Source organism: Dromiciops gliroides, chromosome 6, assembly GCF_019393635.1.
Source record: "Dromiciops gliroides isolate mDroGli1 chromosome 6, mDroGli1.pri, whole genome shotgun sequence".
Lineage (NCBI taxonomy): Eukaryota > Metazoa > Chordata > Mammalia > Microbiotheria > Microbiotheriidae > Dromiciops > Dromiciops gliroides.
In genome coordinates this window covers 231,764,462-231,789,118 of record NC_057866.1, presented here as the reverse complement: position 1 = coordinate 231,789,118, position 24,657 = coordinate 231,764,462, and the positions used below count along the sequence as shown (strand labels likewise).

Sequence of the window (24,657 nt, the reverse complement as noted above, 5' to 3'; positions counted from 1 at the left end):
AAAGGATTCATGTGGGTGAAAATTGGAAATAAGGCTGTGTACAAAAAAGGACATTATAGAGTCTTGAAAGTCAGGTGGCTGAGGATTAGAAAGTACTTTATGGCTAAGAGATACCCATTTGAGATGTTTGAGCGGAGGATTAGGATAATGAAACAAGGAATTTGGGAACATTAATTTAGTGAAGGTGCGAAGGATATTTTGAAGTGTATAGACACTGAAGACAGGAAGACATAGGCAGCGGCTGCAATAGTCCAGGCATTTATTGATGAGCATCTGGGCTAACTAAGGTAGTGGCAATAGGAGGAGGAGGAAGATGTGGAAGCAAGAACCATTTCCAAAGCAGAATCAACAGGACTTGGTAGGATGTGGTGGATGAAGGAAAGACAAAAGCCAAGGATGACTCCAAAGTGTTTGAGCCTTAGGAATCATAAGAATGGAGTGCCATTGATGGAAATAGGTATAAACTGGGAAAAACAGGTTTAGGTTTGGACATGTTGAGTTTAAGGTTACTAAGGGGTGTTCAAGAATATCTATACTATAAATGATGGGAAATGCATAACTGGTACACCTTACATAGAATGTATAAATGATGAGCTATAAATTAATTTTCTCCCTACAATATATCCATGCAAATATTACTGAAGCATGAGATCACATATTATATATACTGTTTTTGCATTTTGTGTGATCTTGTATAAATTAATCAATCACTAGGTTGCTTTCAAAGTCATAGAAACTCTCAGATCCAAGTCACAGAAGTCCTCTAGTATGTGCTCAATGGAGGAAGCAGCCTCATCAATGAAATGATAAATTTTTGAAATCTATGCATGCGTATATGTTTTCCCAACAAATGAGTTAAAAACACATATGTATTTCTGTTCATCACAATGCTTTAGGGCTGGAAAGACTCTTAGATATCGTCTCCAACCTCTTATTTTATAGATGAAGAAACTGAGGCCCACAGAGGCATGGTCAAAGGTCACACATTGAGTTTGTGGAAGAGCTGAGATTAGAACCCAAAGAGAATTACTTCTAGTCCAGTTTTTTTTTTCTACTCACCATGTTGCTACTGTATCACCACCACTACCCTGTCCCCAATAACATAAATTTGACCAGATGATTGGCAGGGGATTGGGGTGAAGTCTGTCCCTGTCAAAGTAAAACTAAATGACCCAGATAGAAATCTGACCTCATTAGCACCCTGCATTTATTCTTTTCTTTCCACGTGAAGATTTATTGCTTTTTTTTTTTCATGCCACAGCTGTCAGAGACCTCATTTTCTTAGAAGTCCCCAAGTGGATTTCACATATGCTACAGGGTTAAAAACTAAGCTCAACTTGACTGAGGACTTTCTTCACTATAATCAGTTATTAAAGCTATCCCTTTTGATAGAGATTATGAATCTTCTGATAGACTCAGTACTTTGAAAACAATCCTGTTATGTTAAAGCTCCCCCCCCCCCTGCCCTGCCACCAACTGATCTCTGGAGAAAAATATATTTTTCCTCAAAAATAAGTCACCAACTTGACTCTAAAATGCTCATCCTATATTTCTTTGGTGCCACAACAACTTTTCCTTATTTGCCTAACTCTCCTCTGCTCTTGAATTCATACTCTCCATTCTAATCAAACATTTTGTTTGCACATGGAATCATAGGCTTTTGCACTTGCAAGGAATCAGAGGTTTTCTAGTCAAATCTCCTCATCCCATAGGTGAGGAAAGTGAGACTCAAAGGTATTAAGTCATTTAACCAAGAGTAGTTGGTGTCAAAACTGCAACTAGTTTTCCAATGTTCTAATTCAATGTCATGGAGAAAGCACTGAGACCCTTCTTCTACTTTTTGTTCCTCTTCCACCTCTAAACTATACATTTAAAGGTCATCTTCACCTATATACTATATACTCTCTTCCTTTAAGGTTCCACACAAAACTCATCTTCACCATGAAGTATTTCTAGTTTAGCCTTGCCTGGTTCCCCTCTCTTTATTTAACTCAACAACTGGTGTTCCCCTTATTTTGATTTTTGGTTTTAATGTTGTTTGTGAAAAACCATACTAAAGAAGGAACAAATTGTAAGGGCTGGGCATCCACGAACAGAAAAATGTGCAACAAATTTTATCTGACCCTTAGTGATAGGCATAATCATTTATAATGCTACTTACTAATCAGGCTTAATTAGTGAGCAATTTGTGTAATTGGCTGTAATCAATATTACTTTTACACAGATGAACCTGCCATTTCTGGGAACTATTACGGGTAACTGAGGCAAGGAACCGATTCAGACAGGAAACTGCTCTAATTTCCATCTAATGACCCTTGGATCTCTAATCCAAGTGGATCTAAGTCTTTTCACTCCATCAAAGCTACAGTTTCATGGAGGTAGATTAATCAGATTGCTTTTCTAAATTTAGAACTGAGCTCAATAAATGGTTGAAGTTCAATGCCTCTTAAACCTTAACTCTGCCTAGGATTTTATTTCTTAGCTCCCAGATAACTCTAATTGATAGAAAGTCAAACTTAAACCTCAGAATTAAAGGAGTGGAGAAAAGGAAGGGGAGAAGAAAGTGGGCTCCATAAAAAGTTGTCAAAAAAGAGTTTATCTGCTTATCAATTGTGCCCTCCCACATCCCTTTCTCCCCTCTGTTCAAAGCCCCCAGCTCTCACCTGCCTATTCTTTTGTATAGTGCCCTAAACCTCTAAATCATCCCTAGCTTCTTTCCATTTACTACTTTCAGTTAAACCTATAGTCCCTTAGGCTATAGCAGATAAGCATTTAAGTGCTTACTTTGTTCTACCTACTGTGCCTTTTAAGGAGCTCATAGTCTAATGGAGGAAGCAACATGCAAATAAGTAGATATATACAAAATATAGACACAGTGGTGAGGGGATGATTCCTGAAGGGAGGCACAAGCAGCCAGAGGATCCCAGAAAGGCCTCCTGAAGAAAGTGAGATTTGAACTGTGTCTCTATGGTTGGCAGGGAAAGCAAGAGGCAAAGATAGTTGTTTTTTGTCCTTCATCCTCGAAGAGGACTGTGACATCACAACATGCTATCATGACTTTCATTGCATTGGATTTAAGTGAGGGAGGTCTGTGCAAGGTCACCAACCTCACCCTCTCCTCCAGAGCCATCTGGGTCCTGTGGCAAGATATGCTTCAGGACAAACTGAAGATAGCCCAGATGTTTGAGGCAATTGGGGTTAAGTGACTTGCCCAGGGTCACACAGCCAGTGAGTGTCTGAAGATAGCCCAGATGTTTGAGGCAATCGGGGTTAAGTGACTTGCCCAGGGTCACACAGCCAGTGAGTGTCTGAGGTGAGATTTGAACTCAGTTCATCCCAACTTCAGGACCACTCTTTTATCCACTGTCACCTAGCTGCACATAAGAGGCAAAGGAAGGAAAGGAGAGCAGCCTATTCATGGGAAATGGCCCATACAATGTCACAGAGTGGAGATGGAGTGAGGAACAGTATATAAGAACAGCTGGATCATAAAGTAAGTGTGTGGTGTCAAGTGTTGGTTGATTAGTTGTCCTTCAATATCAAAGAAGACCAAAATGACATCACTATTTTGGGGCCAATGTACAGTGTGTCCAACTGTGGCTTATAAGACCAATATGATCTCAGAAGGTTCTAACACAGATCAGGCACAAATAGTCCACATGAACATTTGGAGTAGAAAAGGCTCTAAACTTGTGCATCTCTGGTTTCTTTTGAGTTACTACAATTCTGCTTTGCTCATAGAGCATAGAGCTCCTTCTCTGATGCAGGCACACCAAGCTGGGAGGTCCTTTGCTAGTGTTTCCCATGTCCCAAAATCCATTCTGAAGTTCTTCAGAGAGACCTTGACATGTCCTTGCATTACTTCTTCTGACTACCATGTGAGTATTTGCCTTGTGTGAGTTCTCCATCAAATAGTCTTTTAGGACAATGTACATTTGGCATTTAAACAAGGTGGCCAGCCCATCAGAGTCGCCTTTTCTGCAGTAGAATTTGAATGCTTTGCAATTTAGTTCCAAGTTTCACAAGCATACAACAATGAGCTAAGTACAGTAGCTTTGTAAATCTTGAGTTTGGTAGGTAGTCTAATACCTCTTCTCTCCCACACTTTCCTTCAGAGCCTCCCAAACACTGAACTAGCTCTGGCAATGTGTGCATCAACTTCATCACCTATGTGTACATCCCTGGAAAGTATACTGCTGAAGTAAATGAACTTATTTACAGTATTCAAAATTTCTCCATTTGTTGTACCTAGTAGCTCCATGTATGCATGCTGACTCATGTTTTCTTCATGTTAATTGTTAGACTAATATTAGCAAAAACAGCAGAGAATTAATCCATACTTTGTTGCATCTCAGCTTCAGACACTGTATTGAGTACACAGTCATCTGTGAATAAAATAAAAATGATCATGCACCAACTATCCCTCCACCTTAGTCTTGTCAAATAAAATAATTTATTGTCAGTGTGGTAGCTGGCCTTGACATCATTTTCATCCTCATAGAAGGCATACATCTGATGATATTTCTGAAAACATCATGCTAAAAAGCATGAGAACAATCACACAGCCCTGCTTCATTCCATTGGTGACTGGGAAAGCATGAGAGAGAGCATCTTCTGTTATCTAGAACTCAGGCAAGCATGCTGTCATGAAACCAATGCACAATACTGATGAATTTCTCCAGGCACCCAAATTTTGCCATAAGTTTCCATGAGCCCTATTGACTAACAATATCCAAGGCCTTGGTCAGATCAACAAATGTGTGCACATCTCTGCTCTGATCCTGGCATTTCTCCTGTAGTTGTTGGGCAACAAATAGCACATCAACTATTCTTCAGCCCTTTCTAAAGTCACTCTGGCTCTCAGGTAGATTACTATCTTACAAGTGAAGGATTAGCCTATTATGGAGGACTTGGAGAAGAATCTTGCCAGCAATGACTTAGAGAACCCTACCACCCAACCCCCATCATCATCACAGAACAATCTATTCCCTTTACCTTTATAGAGGTGGACAATGGAAACATCGTTGAATTTCTGAGGGATAATCTCTTGCCATATAATCAAGAAAAATTAGGGGCAGCTAGATGGCACAGTGGATAGAGCACTGGCCCTGGAGTCAGGAGTACCTGAGTTCAAATCCGGCCTCAGACACTTAACTAGCTGTGTGACCCTGGGCAAGTCACTTAACCCCAATTGCCTCACTAAAAAAAAAAACAAAAAAAAAAAAAGAAAAATTAAATCAACTTTTGCATAAGTGGTGGACCTCCTGCCTTGTAAATGTCAGCTGGAATATAATCAGCACCAAGTGCTTTACCACATGAGAGGAGCCAAATGACTTTCAAAACCTCTTCTTCAGTTGGAAATTCAGCTAGAGAGGGATTGACTTCAACCTGAGGTATACAGTTCGTGGCTTCAGCATTGATGAAGGTCTGTTGAGAACTTTATGGAAGTGTTCGACCCATCTCTCCAGGATCATGTCCTTATCACTAATCAATGTAGTTTCATCATCACTGTGTAGTTGAAATATACCATAGGTCTTTGGCCTACAAATAGCCTTCAGGGCATTATAAAAGGACTTTGAGTTGTTACTGTCACCATAAAACTGAATTTCATCTACTTTCTTACTAAGCCAAGAATCCTGCATCCCTCTAAGCTTCACTAGTACTTTACCTTTGATGGAGTTAAACACTGTCTTCTTAGAACTAGACAAACTGGTAAACTGCTGGTAAACCCTGTGGAGTTTTTGGTTTTCATTTATCAGCTTCTGAATTTCCCCAACATTTTTGTCAAACCCATTTTAATGTTGGTGAGTGTTCTGGCCCAGATGAATAAATTCAATACTGTACACCAAATCTCTGAAAGCTGCCCACTATTTACTTTTATATGTGCTATATATTTAGATATAATATATATGTGTATATATGTATATATATATATATATATATATGCATATGTGTATATGTACACACACACACTTTTCTGCTCCTCTGTTACCAAACTGTGTATTGGCTCAGCTTTCCCTCCAAGTTAGCAAGGAATTATTCCCCCTTAGAGAAGTGCTCTAATCTGTTGACATTGTCTTCTGGTAGTCATCGTGCCTTGGGGCTGCCTCCTTTTGTTGAATGCAGATATTTAACTTAGAGAAGATGAATCTATGATCAGTTCAGCACCCTACACCACACATCACCTTTGTCACTCTCACATCCTGTCTGTCTCTTCTCCTTACAATGACATAATCTCTTAAATACCAATGTTTGTCTGAGGGTGCAACCACAAAGTTTTATTCCATTTATATAAAATGGAAGACAGTTTTGGTGATGAGGTCATGAGATGCACAAATCTTCTGTACTAAATGACTATTGCTGTTCATGTTTCCAACTCCATTCCTCTTGCCTGTCTACTAATCTGTGCCTACTCTTGCCTTAAAGTCACCCAGAATTATGTTTGTATTCTTTTGGTACATTGATGATAAAAGTCTCCAGGTCTGCATTAAATTTTTCTTTTACCTCATCACAGACTCATGCAAAATCCAGTGACTTCTTATTATCTCTAGAATAAATTATAAAGTACAGTTTGGCATTTAAAGTTTTTTTTTTTAAATAACCTGGCCCCTTTCTCTCTTTGCAAGCTTCTTCCACTTGACTTCTTTAGGTTGTAGAGTATGTTCATGAGGAAAGGGTAACATGATCAGATTGGCACTTTAGGAAAATCACTTTGCTAAATAAGTGGAGTCAGCATGTTCAGGGAATGTGTTCTAAAGGCTTTGAATAAGGAAAATTCCATAGATAGGCAGATTTTGACTCTCTCTCCCTAATTGCTTCTTCCTCCATCCCAATACTTCCATTCAGAACTATAGCTGCCTTAAATACAAATTGTGTACAGAATCAACAATTATGTGGCTCCCTATTTTGATTTGTGCCCAAACAATGGGACCATTAGGTTATTTTCCTCATTTTGGGAGCAATTATTTCTTTCTTGGCTATGATGATCCCATGGAGTCTAGTCCATAAATGTGGCAAGTCAGGTTTCTGCTGCCCTACACTGCCATATTTATATAGGAGAAGAGACATGCAGAGGGATGTGTATTGTTTCAATTCAACAAGTATATATTAAATACCTACAACAGCCAGAGACTTATGCAAGGTGTGACATAAAGTTTATCTAAGTGACCTTTGTCCTCTTGGTTTTACATAGGATCATAGATTTAGAATTAAAAGGAATCTCAGAGGTCATTTACTGTGGTCCAATCCCTGATTTTACAGTTGAGGAAATTGAAGCTAAAGGGAAATGGGTTGTGAATTCCTTAAAATCACAGAGGGCATAAGCTTCAAAGGCAGTATTTAAAACCAAGTCTTCTAACTCTAGAACCTATGTTCTTTTCCTTATACCTATATCACACTGGTTCCCTATTACCTTTCCCCCTCCTTTCCCCCCCCCCCCATTTTTTCCTGGGAGGAAGATGACAATGCTGATTGCTTGCATACTTCCAAGCTAGTACTATATTCTCTCAAGTCAGGTAGTGACACTTGCCTCTTTTCTCCAGAAACCCAGATATTTTGCATTCTCTTCTCCTCCCCCTCCCCCATATTCCCAGCTTGTATCCCTATCCTCAAATACTACTCTCTTCTACCAGGGCCAATTCCCAGATTCAGCAGGGCCATTCATTCATTCAACAACATTTAGTATGTCCAGATACATAGAATGTGATATATTAGGAATTTCTCAGAGGATAAAAGTTAAGTAGTTATGTTTCCTCCACTCAAAGAATGTATAGCTGAGATGTTTATATATTTCCTTCCTTGCTTCTTTAATTATAAACTCTATTGCCTTTGTAACTCCGCATAATGTCTGCCCATGTGCCTGTATTTGGTGGACAACCAGTAAATATCACTAATCAATTGACTGTATATTTACTTTAGTGCCCTAAAAGAAATACCTCTGAATATAACTGCCCATACAAACTCTTTTTTCAATGACTCAATGAATCTGAATTTTCTCTAAAAAGAGAAGAGAATACAGTGGGATTTGGGAGCAGCATATGCAGACATAGAACAGAAAGAAGAGTAGTAGGAGCAAATTTTATTCAAGGCATTTTTATTTAAAATTTGTGTGCCTTGGCTTATAACAGATAACACTTTTGTTTGCTTAGGAAAAGGAATATCACCAAGAAATGTTTGTTTTTTTCAGTCAGTTAGCACCTAGTATGTGTCAGGAACTGTGCTAAGTACTAGAGATACAAAAAAAAAATGGCAAAAGATAGTCTCTGCCCTCCAAAAGCTCATACTTTAATAAATCTTTATATACAAATAGCACTTGTCCTTGAAATTAAGCACATGAAGAGTCTCAATGACCTTGGAGAAGTCGTTTCCTTTTGCTTGGCTCAGTTTGCTTTGTAAAATAAGGCAATTGAACTAGGTGATCTCTAAGGTTCCTTTCAAGTCTGAAATTTTATGACTTTGTAATTCCTGATTCAAAGTGATGCTTTAATTAAAATAGAACACAGACAGTAGGAGGCAGAAAAAGAAGCATGTGTCTATCCATTTGGTGATTTTTTTTTGTAAAGTGTTTGTACTTTTCTTTCTGTTTGGACATGATTCTTATCTTGCAAAGCAATGGGTTTGTTTTTTTTTCTAAATAATGGCAATCTGTCTTTTAACTTTGCTTTAAAGAGTCTAAGTTCTGTATTATTATCAAAAGGATAGTTAAGCTATTCCTTGAATAGATTGAAAATGGTGTACTATAACTGTTTGATCATGATAACACAGCAATACTACAAGTATTGGAACAAATGAGATGATGTGAAACTACCTTGCAGAATAGGATGGGGTTGGGGGGAGGGCAGGAATTTCTATGTGAATGCATGTATACAAGTACAAGTTGTGTCATTTTATTAAGAGAAGTTATGATAGTATTTTAATCATATTGAGAAAAATGAGTTGATCTTCCTAGCCCTTCACTTTACACAAATGTGGAAAAAATCTGAGGTGTTTTACAAACTTAGACATTTAAATGTGGAGAGCAGAGGGACCAATCAAAGTTTCCAAGGGGTTTGTAGTCAAGAGGATAGAGCAAGATGCTCAGATTTCAAATTCCTGAGTTCTGTTTCCAATTCCATGATTTAATCAATAATCTTTATTTTGTCTTTAACATATCATTATTGGGGGCAGCTAGATGGTGCAGTGGATAGAGCACTGGCCCTAGAGTCAGGGTTACCTGAGTTCAAATCCAGCCTCAGAGACTTAACACTTACTAGCTGTGTGACCCTGGGCAAGTGACTTAACCCCAATTGTCTCACTAAAAAACAAAACAAAAAACATATCATTATCTCCTTCAATTGACTCCTTCTCAAAATTGATAAAATAGCTACTTCATGGGGAGGTTGTGGAACTCAATCAAAGCTTTAGAGCATGGAGATCCCAACTAAAAAGTAATGTTATTCCAGACCCAGGGCTTTGGGGGATATTTAATTGTTTTCAATGTTTGAAATATAACCTCATTTTAAGCGCCATTTGATATTTTCTTTCCTATTTTGGATACACCATCTAAAATGAATTGATTTTAAATTGAGATTACACTTTTACTGGGTATTTTGGAAAGCTTTATAACCTATAGTCTAATTTTCTAGTACTCTAATTTCCATAGAATTATTAACTAGTAATGCTTTCTTATAATGAGATTAAGATGATATGTGTGGAAGATGTATACCATTAGCTCAATTAGCCATGCTTTTTACTCTAGAGAATTGCTCAGAACCATACATTGTGGATTAAAAAAGAGGAGCTTTGGAAATATAGAAAGATTCCTGTGCTAACTGGGTCAGTTTTGATTGGTTTTCTTTACCAGTATTTTTTTCTTAGGGATATGAATGGAGAAATAAACCACAGTTTTCACAGAATAACTGTGTCTGACATTCTTGCTTCTGTTCCTATTCTTTGTATACTTAATCTTTTCAAGAATTTTTCTAAAGTAACAGGAGTGAGCAAGTGATTTTCCTTCTAGATGGAGGAGAAAATAATAAATGAAAAGCAGCACAGGCATGCTGGGGAGGTGAGAGGGCATATCTGGAAATGATATCAATCATCAATATTATACACACATGCAAATACATCACTCACATACACACAAAGTCTTTTCCAAAAAAGATAAGTCATACAAAGATACCACAAATAAAACATCTTGATTTCATTTTGAGGAGAAAAATAGAAAATGTTGTACTTGTCTATCATGTCTTTAAACAGTGGACATAAAACACTGTTCAATAAAAATAGCATTTAATTATATATATATATATATGTTATGGCCAGTGAAGTCAGTGAGATGGGGATTGGGGCAGAGAAAAAAATGGGTTGGTAGAGAGTAGGGACATGACACACAACTGTGCCTGTCAGGGCTGTATTTAAACCTCAAGGAGATAACTCATTTATTACTATTATTTTTTTTAATTAAGCACAACTATTTGTATTTTTAATGGCTGGATGTGATCAGAATTTGTTGCAAAATATATTTTGCTGCTTACACAAAGTTTGTGAAAACTGATATTCTTGAAACGTTCTTTTCAACATAGAAAACCCCTGATTGATTTCTTAATCCAGAAAATTGTTGCATTTAAGTTTTACAAACATAAATCTTTTTTCTTGCATCCAAATCATAGGCGCTGCTTGCCAAAGACTTGAAACTGGGCTATTTTCAACTGTAGGTGTACACAAGGTCATCTTTTGTCATTTGTCCCCATAGGCCAATAGCTCCCTATTCCCTGTCTAGATAGTTGAAAAGGATTGAAATACAGAAAGAACAACAACAATAACAGCAATAACAAAACCATGGGGTGACCAATGACTTAATTTTGTATTCAGAAATCATTATGAATCATAGTCAAATGTTAGATGAACTTGGACCTTGGCATTACTTTTCCTATTCCTGCTTTCTAGAATACCCTTTGTGTCTTCTTAAGAGAGAAAATAGTATCCCATGGGTGTTACAATGTGTAATAAATTTTTTATCTTAGAATACATGGTGATTGTAGGGTATATAATTCAGGTATGTATTTAAAAGAAAACCTTGTTGACTGGCTGCCTCTGTGGAAAGAAAATTATTGGTATAGGTTAAATTAGGCCAGGAAATGCAGAATCAGATGCAAGTGACTAATTTTAGATGATCTCTAAGGTTACTTATGGCTCTGAACCTACTGTATGAACTATGAATAGTACAGAAGCCTGAGATATTATTAGTTTCCAATATGGCATTAGGCACAGAAAAAAATGTAAATTTCTTTGTTATTTCCCATAGGCTCAATGCAAGGGTGTTTCTTTTGGGGGAAAGCCCCAGTAGAACCACAAGGCAATTTGTTTTTCAAACCTCAGAAAGTAGTTGTCTATCTATCACATTTTTCAACTACAACTCCCTTCATTGACATTTTTACTTACCTATTTAATGGTTACCCAATGGATACACTCTCTTTCACTCCTTTCTATCTTGGAACCTTGTAACCACAATTTTTTTCCATTGTTTTCCTTGAACTTCCCTTGTTTGTCACTAAGCCAGGTGGGACACAGTACTTGTAATAAAACTTTGTTCCTTTCTACTAAGTTAAAAAAAACAAAAACCCTTTGGTGGCTCTCTACTACCTATAAACACACACATATGCATATATCTGTACACATATTCATATGTGTATATATATATATATATATATATATATATAAATTGGGTTTTTTGTAAACCTATTATCTTATGTATTTAAAAATATTCTGAGAAGAGGTCTGTGAAAAAACATAAAGATTAAGAACCTTACTTTAGGTTGAAATGCAAACTCCTCATCCTGGCATTTTTTAGCCATCATAATGTGGCTTTCATCTTAATTTCTAGTTTTTTTTTCACATTATTTCCCTTCGTATACCTGAAATTCCATTCACATTTGTCCATTCATGCTTCCCTCCATATGATGTTTCATCTCCTACTTGTATATCTTTGCACAGGTGGAGACTTGTGGATGGAATGCTCTCCCTCCTCAGTTCTACTTCATAGAGTCCCTAGTTTTCCTTCCTGAAGTCTTTCCTGGTAATACCAGATGTTAGGGTTCTCCCTTCTCCCTCCTCCCCACTTCTTTGTATCTACTCCTCTGAGCACACAATGTAAAATGTAAACTAAGTTTTCTGAGTCTCAGAAGTTGTTTTTTTCTTTATATCTCTAGCATCTGTAACACCTGTGTCAGATTATCTTTCTTAATCTAGAAAATATTTCCATGAAAGGAATAAGGTCCAGAACCACTGAGTTTTTCTCTTTGACAAAGTCATTGACTTTCATTATGACTAGAAATATGAACCTGTTTCATTCAGCTATAATTGTACATGAAGGTATCTATGTCTACACAGATTGATTCCTTCTTGTAACACGAACGATGTATACAGATATACCTTGTTTTGTTGTAGATGTTCCTGAAAATTGTGTAGAAAGCAAATAAAATCATTTTAAATATGCTATGTTAGCTGGCTTTTAAGGCAAGCTGGGGTACATCTACTGGGAAATTGGGAAAATCCATTACTAAAACAATCATAAAACATTGAGTCTTACAGATAAGTGAGTCCAACCCCCTCATTTTATAGATGATAAAATTGAGACTCTGAGGTACTTGGCCCATGCTGACTTACCTATGTCCCCATGGCTAGTTTAGCAGCAGAGCTGTGACCAGAATGCACTTCTTCAATTCCATGGTCTAGTGTCCTTTTCATTCCAATATACTATCTAATTATTTTCTAATGATTCTAATGATTTCTAAATCCATGTTTTTATGCTTTAGATTTCCTTTAAGCAAGGGACTGAGAAACAACTGGTAATGGTTTTCTTCTTTGAGCTGATATTTTCTGCAATGGATAAAAGAGGGGGATAGTAGGATAGTACCACTGACATTTGCATTAGAATGTGGAAAGTAGCATTTTGGGCAACATAATCACTTTAAATGGTAGCCATGTTAAACTCACTTTTTTTTTCTTGATACTTTGTTTACTTTTCCTTAGCTGAGTTTTGATGTGCTTCTTTTAAAATTCTGAAACAAGGGAAGATAAAACTATTTTTACTTCTTTAGCTTGGTCAATTGAATAGTACTAATGAGGGTAGAACTTAAGGCTCAGGATAATAGTCAAGCATATAAGGCAAAAGAAATGTAGGCATAATGAGAAACATGATCAAAAATTAGAAACTTTCAAAAAATTGCATTTGAAAATTTCTGACTGCCAGCTGTTTGCAATATAGATTGAGAACTTGACAGGAAAGCTTTTGAATTAGAAACATGATTGAGAAGGTGCTACTCACTCAACATTGAGTTTAGTTCCTCCCACTGTGTTTTCTTGGTTTGTTTTCATTCAAGATCTAGAAGAGAGAATCAGTGGCACATGAGTTAAAGTTGGAGATGATACTAAATTGGGAGCTGTTTCCAATACTACAAAGAGCTGAGAAATTAATATGGGTAGTCCTAGAGGGATCATGGGCATACACAAAAATATTGTGTTTGGATATTGATAAGGGGACTGCAGAACAAAGGAAAAGGCAAAAGGATAAGGGCTTACCTGGAAACAGTTACTAACAAGAAAACTTCTGGACTAAAACGTGTGTTGAATGTTTTGTGCCAGGGGAAAGGTATTTCTTTGCTTATCAATGCATTACATTACAGGAAAGGGAGGGAAGGAGGAAATAATAAGGATCTGGGGAGACCACATCTGCCTTCAGTTCTGAACACTTTTAATTATTTCCCATTTGGGGCAGCTAGATGGCGCAGTAGATAGAGCACCGGCCCTGGAGTCAGGAGTAGCTGAGTTCAAATCTGACCCTGGGCAAGTCACTTAAGCCCAATTGCCTCACTAAAAAAAAAAAAAAAATTATTTCCCATTTACTGATAGCAGGCAACACTAAGATGAGTCATAATTAAAGGTACTAAGGTAATGAGAGGCAAAATTTGGGTAAGACAATATGATAAAACTTGAAAAAGGTCATGAGACACACTGCCATGTTCTAAATCAGTAATGCCATGGGAGGACAAGATTTGCTAATAATGAAAGTTTCGGCTACTTCAAGTCACTTTCCAGTAAGGTGGTCCAATAAGCTTTTAAAATTGTGTTATTTTTACTTCATCTCTAAATATTGGTATTACTAAATATTAACATGTTACCCCCACCATCCCTGAGCCATCCCATTTTACAAATAAGTTTTTAATATGGTGGGTGTTCAGTAAAACTTATTAATATAAAAAAGGAGTCAGACCTTGTCAGATATGTTCCATATTCCTCAAACTCTACCTCTGGAGTAGAGGGAGAAAGAAGAGGTCTTTTTATATCTAAGTTTAGCCACGATAATTTTACAATATTCAGTTTCAATTTATTCTTGTTCATTCCATTTATACAGTCATCAATTATATTGTTTTCCTGTTCTGCTTCATTCTGCATCAGTTCATACAAGATTTCCCATACTTCTCTGTATCCTTCACATTCATTATTTCTTAGAACATAGTAGTGTCCAATAAATTCATGTACCCCAACTTGTTTAGCCAGTCTCTAGTCAGTGGGCATCTGCTAGCCCCAGAGCTTTTCACAAATACAGAATATCTATACTCCTTAAAAGATTTCAATATTGGATGATGATTTCTAGAAAAGATAGTATAGAAAATAATCTCTCAAGTAGAGAGAAGAGGAATTGTGGACATAGATTCAAGAGAACACAAGCAACATGAACCAGGAGTGACAATAACATTAATTGACATTTATTTAATACTTTTTTAAATTTTAAAGAGGTAGCAGAGTGAAACACGGGGCCAAGAGTCAGGAAGTCCTGAGTTCAAATTCAGCCTCAGATATTTCCTAGCTATGTGACCCTGGCCAAGTTGTGTAACCTTTTTGCTTCAGTTTCCTCAACTATATAATACAGGTGATAATAGCACCTTCCTCACAGGTTAGTTGTGTTAAGTCAAATGGGATATTTGTAAAAAGTATTTAGCAGAGTTCCTGGCATATAGTAGGTATTATATACATTCTTATTCCCTTCCCCTCTTCTATTTTTGAAGAATTTGGCCCATTTTACAAATGAGGAAACTGAAACAGAAAAATCAATTGATTTTCCTATAGTCTCATAGGTAGCAAATGTCAGAGGCAGTATTTGAACTCAGGTCCTCCTGACTCTAAGACCAGTGCTCCATCCACTGTACCCCCTAGCTGCCCCACCAGACAATGTGCCAAATATTCAAAAGAAGGTAAACTTTTTAAGCAAACAGCTAGAATGAAATTTTTATCGTTTCTAATTCAGCTTGACTTTTACAGAGAAAATCATCTAGCAAGTATTTTTGGACTGTATTAAAACACTGAAGAAAGTCTTCTCTGGTGTCCAGTTTTTGTATTAACCCTCAATCCACAGTACATTCCTTTAGTGTCTGTTTAGGAGTTAGAAACAAAGTTGGTTGTTTAGTGACAGATAGGAGAAGCTAGTTTCCAGTTATGTGGTCTGCTCTCCACACAGGGGAACATGGAGGTGCAGAAGGCTGTTGAGCCCTGGAATTGCTCTGAGGTGCTGAGGTTTTGAAACACACCCAATATAACCAGCAAACAGGTTTGAAACAGGATCCAGTATTGCCTAGTTGCCCTGGTATGCTGAAGGAGGAAGAGACAGGGAGATTTAAAAGACAAGTGGAAAGTAGGATTTTGTTTATTTTGGCTCTGGTTAAAATTTCAGCAACTTTATTTGGGGCATGGGAGGAGGGGTGAGTAGAGGGAAGAGAGAACACACAAGAGAGCTGAAATGATTGGTGGTGGTAGCCACCATGTATTTGTGCCCCTGAAGTTTCCTGTTCAAGGAATGCATGAATTGTTTTAAATGAGCCTGTGTAGCCATTGGGGTGAGTGGTAAGTACCTTGATTATGCTCTTAAGTGTTACCTGAGTAACTAAAACTCTTTAGTCTAGGTCAGGAATGTTTTTATTTGCTTTGCTAACTATTGTGAAACTTCCAAATATTTTCTTAGGTTTTTTTTTTTTTGTTTGCTTGTTTGGTTGGTTTGGTTTATCGATTCATTCATTCATTGAATGAGGATGGGAGTATAGGGAAGGGGGTGATGAGGAATCTAAAGAGTCATTTTTTGTATTAGAAGGAAAACACATTTTCTCTTTCCTATCATTTTATTATGGTTCCTCTCTTTTGAAAAAATGCATATTGCCTCAATTAAAATTCATTATTTTCTCTGGTTTGATCCTTGTATTGCTTTTATGTGCAATACATGGAAAAGAAAAACAAGCTAAATTGGGGTATTTTATTGCTTGACTTTTTATATTGGAGTTTTCTTTGGAGTTTGTCTTCCAAGTCTAAGTTTATTCAACATGCTTTGGAAGGGAGATAAAGGGAGGAGATGGTGGGGAGGAAGGCAGGAGTGAGAAGATCCAGGGGGAGGCTGAGTGGAATGTTCTCTGTCAGTTTAAGAGGTTTGGAAGTATTTTCGTTTTTATTCTAAAAATTAATTAAGTTGTACTTTCCACATGGTGTTCTGTCATAGAAAACAGAGCAAAACTTAGTTTACAAACTTAAACCATTCTTTTTCCACTGTAGATCAGAGTTGTTAACCAAATTACACATTAATTATATTTGCAGAGATAAAGGAAATTTTTTTTGTGGGGGGCAATGGGGTTAAGTGACTTGCCCAGGGTCACACAGCTGGTAAGTGTCAAGTGTCTGAGGCCAGATTTGAACTCAGGTACTCCTGAATCCAGGGCCAGTGCTTTATCCACTGCACCACCTAGCCGCCCCTGAAAAAGATTTCTTTAAAGAGGGAGCATGAATAATTGAGTGAATTACAACTTATATTGAAGAAATATACATAAAAAAGGGCTCCACCAAAAAGCTCAATGTATTCAGGAAAATCATCAATCCATCTACCCTTCCTAGACCTGATTCAATCCTAGGTATGAATTATTTAAATCAGGGTCACAGGATCCAAACCAATTCAACTCAAGTACAGATTAAATTTATTCTTGAGAGATACTCACTCTTGACAAGTGGCATCAAATTCAGATAGAAACAGGGGCCACTAAACCATAGGATGCATATTGACTTAGAAAACTACATATTAACATTATCTATGTTCTGTTGAATTTTTCCTTATTTTATTATATATTTCTCAATTATATTTTATTCTAGTTTGGGCTACACTGGGGAGTATTATAGATAGCATGTGGCTGAACGCATAGATTTGACACATCTATACTAGGTTGAGGACTTTGAAGAGGAGACATGTAATTTTAAAGCATAATTTATTGGGGTAGTTGTTGTGTCTGCCCTCAGGATTGTGTCATAACTTCCCATAGCTTTCCTGGGGCCCTCTGGCTTTGCATTAATCCAAGGCCTTCCTCACTACATACCTGGACACCAAAGACTTTACTAATGCTGGACTGCCTTGAAGGGGTGAAGGGAAAGATATAATTATCTTCATGCTAGCCCAGGGGTTCTTAACTTGGGGTCCACGAATTTGGTTTTTTTTAAAAAATGATAACTTTATTTTAATATAATTGGTTTCATTTGTAATCTTATATATTTTCTTCTATGCTTTTATAAACATGATTCTGAGAAAGGTTTTACCACAGTGCCAAAGGGGTCCTTGATATGAAACAATTTAAGAATGCTTCCCTAAACATATCACATGCATTTTTTACGCCTCTAGCAATTTAATTAGGAGTCAGAGTCCCTTAGGCAGTTGGATGTTGGACATCACATCCTTCTGGCAACTCCTGCGTTGGCACTGGTGCCAAACTGTACTGGCTCTGCCTCTCCTTTGGATCCACCAATGTCACGGAGAGGGAAAACCTGCTGCATGGGCAACAGTTTGTTTTCCATATTGATCTTCCCAGGCCAGCGCCCTGGAGAGGACACTCCAGCACAGCCACACTGTGACCTGTGGCTCTTCAAGGTGCCGATCCATGGTTATCTGCGACTGACAGAGGCCTACTACTAAGCAGTTTTAACCAAAATATTAGTTTTTCCAAGGGAAGAAAGGGAGGTAACTTTTCCTTCAAAATGAGAATTAATTATTTCTATATAACATTAGCTTTTGAAAATAGAATAAAAACTTTTTTTCTTGCAATGTATCCATATATTCTAAGAAAAAGTCAGAAGACAGTCATGGGAATAATTCAGAATTCTGGAACATCTATGAATAAAATATGTTTACTGTTTCAATGGAAAGGCTATAGTTTGCTTATAATACTCATCACATGTTGATACTATGATGTTTTTTCCCCTTTTGTTTGATATTTCATATACATTCTACCATTGTGTACGATTTTAAATTCCTCTCAGCCTTAGCAATTTCAACATTTTTCAGTGAAGATTTCAAGTACAATCATTCCAATTTTATAGAAAGAAGCAAAAAACTATCAAGGATGACCTGAAGAAGCCCTGAAAGAATCAGGAATCCAACTGAAGGCGTCTCAGTCCTCTGAAAGGGAATTTTCACAAGATGCAATCAAGAATATAAATGGAATGTAAACAAATGAAATGCTGTAATAAAAGCTGTGATAAGTGATAGAGAGAGGGCCTCGGTATTAAGATAGCTGAGAGACATATTGAATCTCCCTTTCCTACCCATTCAGGTGCCGGTTGGGACTATACTTCCTTAGCAGTATCTTTTGTGCATGACTGAAACTGTGCTTTGTGGATTGTGTCTGATAGCACTTTTGCCCTGTGTTTCTTCATATGGTCATCCAAAATGGGTACATTTTTCAACAAATATTTATTATTCTTACTATGCATGGTTGGACTGGTACACAGTGGTACACAGACTTGGTCCCTGCCCCTGAAGCAGTGTGCAGTCTTGCAGCAGAGAAGATGGGATCACCATAGAATGGTAGACAGAAAAAAATGGAAAGGTTAAGGAGACTGAACTTACTCCATTTTCCAGATTAAGAAATGGAAGGTCAGAGAGGCCCCTCCTCTCCCTGCTAAGCTCTTCTTGGAACCGCCATTTCAAGAAGGGCCCAGGCCAGCTACCTTTCCATCTTCTCTAGAGAATTGGTGACTGTGCCACCATGGAAATCCTTCCCTCATACCCTACAACTTTCAGCCTGCATCTCCTGATTTTCAGTCCTCTTTTAAGTGTTGTTTTCCCCCTTAAGGACTTAAGCTTATTGATGGCTGAGACTCTAGTCTTGTGACTGTTTTATTTGCCTATTTGTGTTCCTAGTGCAGTGACTGATACATCTTTGATTTAGAATGTACAATTCTTGAGGACACAGACTGTTTTTGCCTTTTTTGATGTCCCTGCCACTTAGCGCAGTACCTTGAACAAAGTGAGTACTTGATTGTTGACTTTGGACCTGTTGACTATTGACTAACTTGCCCAAGATCACATAGGTATTTAGTGATAGAACTTGGACTAGAACCCAAGTCCAAGTACCAGTCTAGTGCTCCTACCATGACTCCAATAAGACACGTGGACAAATGACTTTTTTTTAAAGATATTAGACAATACTTTATAAGAATGGTACAGACTGTCAGATGAGAGAGAGGTTAATTCTGATTGAAGCTATCAGGAAAAAATTTAAGAGATTGCATTTTAGCCAAGTACTTAAAATTGGGCAAGATTTCAACACGTAGAGATGGAAGGAAGAGTAACTCAGGAGAAGGAAAAACCATGAGTGAAAATCCTGGAGATGAGAAAATGCAATTTATTTCAGGGGATTGGCAAATTATGCAATTTCTGTTCCAGTCCATTGTAGAATTTGGAGGGACTTGGTGTTTGCAAAACAAAACAAAACAAAACAAAAAACTAGACCAGTCATTGGTGTTGTTTTTGTTTTTGTTTTAACTGATACAAAGGAAGGTTACAAATAGTGGTCACTGAAGATATTAGGGCCATGGCAAGAAGAAGGGAATGCAACAGTGGTCCTCAGAAGAGTTACTCTATGACCTTCACCCACCTAGCTTCAACTCACTGGTTTATTTTCTCAGTCTAGAAAATGTCAGGAAACCTTATTTCTTCACAAGGACAGCATGCTTACTTACCCTCCCCTACCAGGACCAACATCTCCAAGACTAGGGAAGCATACCAACCTTGGACATTTTTTTTTTGTGAGGCAATTGGGGTTAAGTGACTTGCAGCTAGTAAGTGTAAAGTGTCTGAGGCCAGATTTGAACTCAGGTCCTCCTGAATCCAGGGCTGGTGCTCTATCTACTGCACCACCTAGCTGCCCCCAACATTGGACATTTTCAATAGAATAAAAATGGATATACTCCCCCTTTGCAGCTTAATAATATGTTCTAAAAACATGTCATAGAATTTTCCTTAAAACGATTAAGAATCCAGAAAATTTGGAATGGTTAAAGGTTTTTGAGAAGAATTGTTCCAGATCAAAGTCATAATATTCTAATCAAAACTAGAATTTGAATGAGTTTCTCTATTGAAATAAATGTGTTTTTTTTTACAAGAAGCATACTATTTAATTGTTATAAAACATTTGTCACCAACATTTTTTAAAAGAATAACACTGAGTTAGCACACACATAAGACTAAGAAAGTCCTCTGATCTCACCAATGTGGACACTACCTCCAGCGATAAAGATCAGAACTTATCCAACCCTCCTTATCTTGAGTCACTTTGTGTCCATGGCTTCTTATAAATTTTCCACAGGAGTGCACCCAATGTGCTAGAGATATTCTTCTTCATCTGTTACCATTGTATGGATACCAGTACAATGCCTACTGGTGGTCTGTTAGTTTCTCTCACTTTTACAACAGAAACAGCTCATTTTTTCCTGTCATATATCTTTCTAATGACCCCCTTTAAGCCAATTTTCCTCCAGTCTAGGCACAGCCCTCATACACTTCTCTACTGACATTTGGGCAACCTACAACTTTGTTTGGGAACTGTAGTATCCCATGATACTCAGCCATACATCAGCACTGGAAGAATACATACATTTACACACATATACACACACATACATGCATGCATGCATCTCTATATATGTATAGATAGATGAGTAGATAGATAGGTAAGTAGGCCAGTAGGTAGAAAGACAGGTAGGTAGATAGATAGACCAGCTGTCTGAGCTGTTCGCCCAACTTTACATTTCATATTCTGGGCAGTAGGCATTCTTCATCCATTTGATTTTTTTCTGTGTGAATAGTCAGATGACCTTTTCTGAATGATTATTCATTTTATTTAGAAGATTAGGCAGTGGTCTCAGTCTCACTGCAGTCAGTATTATGTTATCCATGTAAAGGAGTAACTTGAAAATTTTTAATTATAGGACTAGAGAATCTTCCATTTTGACTTTGTGATAGACATCCTACATGATAGTGGCAAACACCTTTGGCTAGCTTATATCTACGTACTTTATGCTTCCCTTGTACTGATAAGCAGCAGACCATCAGACAGTTATCTCATATGTTTCAAGGTTTCTTATATGATTTTAACAAGCATTTAAGACATCTTTTTGGAGGAAAACTGCCATGGTAGCATTTTGCTCTGCCAAATAAAATTGTGTGATTTTTGTTTGTTTGTTTGTTTTTTTAATCTTCAAACAAGATCACTGGGATTTTGTGTTCTCTGTACTTCTGAATCAGTTGGAAAGATGACCGTAAACATATGAAAGGTAGAGGATATAACTGACAGAAATTTACCTACTCTCTTCTCATCCATTCATCAAGGATGGCTTTGAGGTAGGCGATTTTGCAGAGATCTGAAAAGCATATAGGTTGGCAGTAGTTTTATATTTTCTCATTTGTCTTATTGATAATAAAGTCTAGAATTTTTCCTGAGCATTTGCTTATCTTATTTTTCAGATACCTTGAGAAAACTGTTGCCTTTGTGAGATTGAAAATTGGATACAAGAGCATTAAACTCCCCTTTAACCTTTCCCTTATTTATCTCCCAGACCAGTAAGTGGAAGAAGCCTCTGATCTTTAGTTAGAGCTTTTATTGTTTGAGAATTACAAGGTGATGTTGATTAGAGAGATAGGAAAGTAGAAGTACAAACAAATAGACTTAGATCTAAGCTTAGTCTATATTCCATCTAGAACTCACCAAAACCCATATAGGACTCATCAAAAACCCAGGGTCTCTGAGGTTGAGAACCGTGTCAAGCACTTGCTGTTACGGGAGAAACCCGTGCCAAGTGGAACCTGAGTCAGAGTCTGTGTGTGCAGCACAACCAGCGGATGAAGAGAGCAGACAGAAGAGACCTCACTTCCATTCTCTCCTTGCCTTTTAAGCTCACACCCTGGAAGTGGAGTGCCTAGCAGACAGAGGTGGAGTGCATAGCAGATGCATGGCCCTGTCATGGTCTCCTCCCCGAAAGGGTGGTCCTTCAGTTTTCGCTAACTGACAGTTAAAAACTTACATTTTTTACCACACCTTCATTCAGCACATACCTTTTCTATGTATACTTGGTCTAGCTGGGCTACTTTTTCAAAAATAAATCTTTACTGATAGCTATACTTCCTCATGCTGCACTTTGGAGATCGTGGTGTCAGAATGCAAATTTCCATTGTCATTAATGGAAAAAAGCATTTTATTATAGAAATCTCTATGGAGCTTTTCCTTAAATGATTTGTTTCCATCCAATTTTACCTTTAAACGCCATCAGGATTATTTGACTTAGTAGGTTCTCTCTCCAAACTCGCTATAAACTCCTTTTTCATTCTTTTGCTTCTTGCTATTTTACAAGATGATTATCCTCCTAATCTCCTTCTATCCTTTGCCCAATGATTTTACAAACACATTTATCCTCTAAACTGGTTTTGCCTGAGGCTGCCATCTCTCTCTGCTTGGCAAGGAGATCAAATGTTTGCTGTCTGGACAAACTTTCTCAGCACTTTTACTCTCCTTGTTGTGGCCATTGATTCTCATTGGTCAAACTTCCTTATAAAATGGTGAGACTCTCTGAAGATATCTGGCCTTTGGTTCCCCCTTCCTTTTTAATTAATTAATTAATTATTTTGCCAGAACATCTTGTCCAAACAGATCAAGTCCAAGTCATCTCAATTGGTTGCCATATAGTCTTCTCATTTCTTATTATTTGATATGAATTTTGGTCTTTTCCCTAACAAATTGGTTATTTGACTCTATGCAGATGGTTGGTTTGGAAGTCACTGCTAGATCAGTGACTTGTCATTTCCTGTCTATTTAAATATAATTAATTTAATTTTTAAATATAATTTTGCCCTTTCCACGACCACCAATCCCCGACTGTTTACTTAAAGTAGTCATGATATACAGATATGATGCATCTCTAAGTCTTCATAAGAGTTTAGCCTCTCTCATTTCTGACTCCTGAACTATTTTTTTAAATGCATTTTGGGGCCATTTTCACTTTTGCATTGAAGTCACTGAATTTTGAAGTATGTGTTAATTTAATTTGGAAGGTGCCATTGGGTTATTTGGAGGATTTATTTTCCTCTTTGTCATTTTCAATAGATGTTGGCATGAACAACTGACATTATTTTCAAGGTTATCCTCTTGCAAATGCTGTGTGTGAGTGTTGGAATATACAAAATGAAAACTAAAGTAGTGTTCTACTTTGATGTTTAGACAGCCACTACACTCACCGTTAGGTTATAAGCCTAAGAATATTCTTATGTGTTAGATGTTATTTCTGGCAACCAATTATTTTACTAAACAAACAGGTTGGGCCAGTGACCCTGCTTACCAAGTAGAGAAACAGGACATATTATGCCTTGGTATTCATTTTCTATACTCTGTGTGCCCTTTTAGTGTTACAGATAACAGAAACTTAATTGTATTACATTTAGATGTTGATCATGGTGTTTATGCTATTGCTTATATCTACCTTTCAAAACATTTTTTACAAGTCATGGAATCTCGGGGCAGCTAGGTGGCGCAGTGGATAGAGCACCAGCCCTGGAGTCAGGAATACCTGAGTTCAAATCCGGCCTCAGACACTTAACACTTACTAGCTGTGTGACCCTGGGCAAGTCACTTAACCCCAATTGCCTCACTAAAAACAAAAACAAAAACAAAAAACAAGTCATGGAATCTCAGAGCTGGTCTCTACCTTGTAGGAGGCCCTTATGCTATATTCCTGATAAGTGGTCATCTAGCCTCTGATTAAAGAATTTAAAAAATAGGAACTTATTACCTCTCAGGGTAACTCATTCCCACTTTGGACAACCATTCCATTAAATGATAGGCAGTTTTTTCTTGTCAAGTTGAAATCTGCTTCTCTTCAACTTCTGACAATGGTCAGAACAATGGTTCTTCATAGAATCAAAGAGAAGAACTCTATTCCTCTTTCACATGACAGTCCTTTAAATATTTGAAAAGTCCTATCATAGACTCTAAGTAGAACTAATTTAGTTTAAACAAGTCAAAGTTTTACTTTTATGATGATTTTTTCCACCACTACCCCAAATTGGAGTTCAAGTGTCATGCAAGAGAAATGATTAGATTAATATATATTATTGAAAACACATGACTGCAAAATGACATCATGACCTTTGATTTCCTGTCATTTAATCCCTTTGTTTCTCCTGCCTCTATAGGTTTTGGAGAATGGTTGTGAAAATAAATATAGTAGTTGTTCTTAAACCATGAAGTTGCCCTCCTGCATATGTCTTTTCTTTTAATTTTCTATCACACTTTCTCTTCCTTTCATCTCATAAGCCTTCAGGTTTAA

The 24,657-nt window shown here is 37.3% G+C and overlaps 1 protein-coding gene across 1 annotated transcript in view; it reads left to right on the top strand.

Annotated features, from left to right (window-relative positions):
• The window catches only part of TET2 (tet methylcytosine dioxygenase 2), a 163,382-nt gene that overhangs the window by 62,699 nt on the left and 76,026 nt on the right, over positions 1-24,657 (top strand). The window lies entirely within an intron of this gene.